The sequence below is a fragment of the Cicer arietinum genome, chromosome 6, assembly GCF_000331145.2.
Source record: "Cicer arietinum cultivar CDC Frontier isolate Library 1 chromosome 6, Cicar.CDCFrontier_v2.0, whole genome shotgun sequence".
Lineage (NCBI taxonomy): Eukaryota > Viridiplantae > Streptophyta > Magnoliopsida > Fabales > Fabaceae > Cicer > Cicer arietinum.
The window spans coordinates 61,809,088-61,812,888 of record NC_021165.2 but is presented as its reverse complement, the minus strand read 5'-3'; positions in this window follow the sequence as shown (position 1 = coordinate 61,812,888).

Genomic DNA, 3,801 nt, shown 5'->3' with positions numbered 1-3,801 from the left:
TATATAAAATTATTTCAAAATAATTAATGAGATGTGACATCTTTTTAATTGTTGAGCAGGTATAACACAAGTTGTACAACTTGAAGCTTCTAGAGCTTATTTTTTTTATAAAAAAATAATAAAATATTCTTAAGAGGATTAAATTAGATGTGACATCTTTTTACTCCTTGAGTTTTGAGACACGAGTTGTACAATTCGATCGTCTTAAAACTCATGTTTTAAAATAATTTTTCAAATCAAACAAGCCTTTTATGATCGTCAAATTTAACTTTTCTTTTTTAATAACAAAGTACAATTTATTTAAAAGCAATCAACACATCCACATTTTTTACCCAAGAACTACGTAGCTTTGATTTCTCCATCGCACCGGGAGATACGTAGGAGCAAGATTACACTCTTGTCAAGCACAATAATAAAAACTTTTTTACTCTTTTAAACATGCTTTTACCTCAAGAAAATCATAGTTATAAAAAATAATTTTATATCTATATTTAATAATAAAGAGAAATAAATATAGTTAAGTTGATATAATTTTGCACAATTAATTATAGGTAACCGTTTTTTAGCGGATGTCGTAGGGTGCTAATACCTTCCCTACGCATAATCGACTCCCGAACTCAAAATCTGGTTTCAAAGACCATTTTTACATTTTTAAGGGTTTCCCAATATTTTCCCTATTTTAAAATAAATTTTGGTGGCGACTCCATTGAATTCGATGAAAACTCGAAATTTTAGGCTGCGACAGCTGGGGACTCCCCTGGGGATATTTCGAGAGTCAAGCCTAAAAATTAATTGTGGATAATTTTTAACTTTTTTCTATATTTGCTTGTTTTTCATTTTCATTTTCTTTGTGTTTTTTATTTCTTAATAAGTATTAGTTGACATTATAATATTCTTTTAGGCTAGTAGATTATTTTTTATTTTATTTTATGTTATTTATTTATCCATTTATTTTATATATGTATATATGTTTTGTTAGTATTATGGATTTATTGAATTATGTTTATTCAACACCTACACTTTTTTAAGTCACACACTTATGAGTGGAACCTTATACCCGGGTTTGAACAAAACTTAAGCTTAGTTTCGAGATCGCGTAGTGGTAGCCTTCTGGATGTACATCCTATTTGGTTAGCTTGAAGATCTCACCTAGAGTTTGATCCTATTGAGATTATTGTCACTTCAAATAGTTTACCTATTGTTGTTGACAATATTCTAAAATAGGATTATTGGCTCTAGGAACCGTGTTTAGAACAATAGAGCCTCCCTTGTGAGAGTTTCACTACATAAGCCAATAGATCCTTTCATTGTAAGAATATCTATGAAAACCAAAAAAATTATCTCATATATTCAAGACATTATAAATATATATTAGTTTCATTCATATGTCATGACATTTTTTTTTTCTCTCTTTCTAAGGAAAATAAAACATCATAGCATTTTGCATAAATTTTCAGGATTTTTGGGGAATCATACAAATCTTTAGTCACGTGTTATTTAAGTGGACAATGGGATCGGAAAAAAGAAAAACTTTACTTTTAAAGTTCAAGCAACTTGATTTGAAGAGTTTAAAAGACAACAGCAGTCAGATGAAAACTATACAACGTGAGAGTTTCGTTCACAAATATGAGAAAATTCTAAATCTCTTGGCAGTGAATGTGCAAACAGGGGTCCTCACGGTATTGGCTCAATATTATGATCCTCTCTTAAGATGTTTCACCTTCCAAGACTTTCAGTTGGCCCCGACATTAGAGGAATTTGAGCGAATATTGGGTTACTCCTTAGAGAAAGGAAATCCTTATCGATATACTGGGCAACCACCGAAGTTGGACACAATTGCTGAAGTGTTGAAGATCGACATAAGAGAGTTGGCAAGTACAAAAGAGGAAAAAGGGGCTATTCATGGGTTTTCAAGAAAATATCTAGAGCAAAAGTGCCAAGATTTAGCTGATAAAAAAGAATGGAACACTTTTATAGATGTTTTGGCCCTCATTATCTACGGTATTGTTATATTCCCAAACCTTGATAACTTTGTAGATTTTGCTGCCATAAATGTATTCTTAGCTTTTAACAAACATAAACAAAACCCAGTTCCTGCGGTTCTTGCTGATGTATACTACTCTCTGCACATGCGACATGAGAAGAAGGGGGGAACAATTTTATGTTGTGTTCCAGTGTTGTATACTTGGTTTGTGTCTCACATGTTCAAGAAAGGGTATCATGTTGGGGTCAAGAGCAATCGTGAATGGGCTCAGAGTATAGCTAGCCTTACTGGGGATACAATTTCATGGTACTATAGAGAACAAGAGGTGGAAGAGGTAATATGCCGATGCGGAGATTTTCCAAATGTACCTCTCATGGGAACGAATGGGAGTTGATCATCAGAAAAGGAAAAATACTCGGATGTAGAAGTTGCAGCACAAAAGAACCCTATCAACAATGGGTAAAGAAAAGAGTCCAAGAAATCAAGCTGCCTTTCCACAATACAGCCTCAAATAGTCAGGAAATGCCTGAACCTATCCTTGTTGCAAATGAAGAGATAGAAGAACTCAAAGCATCATTGCTAAAATCTGAAGAAGAGAAAAAAGAGCTACAAGCGAGATTAGAAAAAGTCTCTCAAGAGAACGACAACTTAAGATCAGAAAACACTTGTAAGAGTCAGTTTATCGAGAGAAACAACAAGAGGCTGAAAGTTGAAAAAGGAAATAAACTTGACATACAAGATTGTTTAAGAGGCGCAAATGAAGAGTTAGATGTGCGAAGGCAAGAAAGGAATACAGCTATTGAAGAAGCCTATATGTGGAAGCAATTGTGGACAAAATCAGCAAGCTCTGAGAAGAACATAAAAAATGAGTTTGAAGATTTAAAGAAACAACTGAAAGAAATGGTAGATCAATATGAGAATCAAGTAAGGAATGAGAGGCAACAGAAGGAAGAAATCGAAGAATTACTCTCAAAACACCAAGATGCACTAAAAGCAGAAATGGAAGCTTCTAGTGAGTTGAAGAATTACATTGATTATCAAGAAAATATCTACAATGACTTGAAGGATGAAACCATATACTGGGAGGAGCGTTTCATGGTGTTGCTTGGGCAATTGAAGAACCAAGAGATTTATAAAGAATTGGAAGATAAAGGCAAGCATTGGAAAGATTGCTTTTCGAAATTGGCAATGCTAGCTAATCAGGCAATCATAAAAATTCCAAAACATCTAAGAGAGATTGATGCAGTAATGCATCCACTCAACACTCCAATCAAAGTCTACAAGTTCGTCGAATATTGCAAACATTTAGTAGAAGAATTGGAGGAGAAGATTGGTTTTCCTCTTGAAAAAGATGATTGAAATACCATAGTCAATGTAGCTTTTTAATTTAAATGCAATGTACTTTTTTTTCTCATCAATGAAGGATTTGCTATTTTGTTTATCGAATCCCATATTCTTCTTTCATTAATAATTCGTGCAAGACTTATGATTCCCCAACATAAAAAAAAATAATAATAATTGCATTTTCATTCCATTCATGTTTAATACATACTCATAATTATTTTTTTATATTTAAAAAAAAACACAGAAAAAAAAATCAATAAAGCTGTTTCCCCGACACCCTTATCGGACTCGTGCAAACTCGAAGATCATGGAAGAACTTGAGCAAAATCAAGAGGTGACGAGAATGGATGTCAACCAATTGAAGGACAAGGTTGATCAAATCTTAGAAGCTATACAAGCTTTGTCAAGGAAGGGGAATACAAATGAGAATCCTCCGGCTGCAAATGAAGAACACCAAACCACTCCTTCTCACC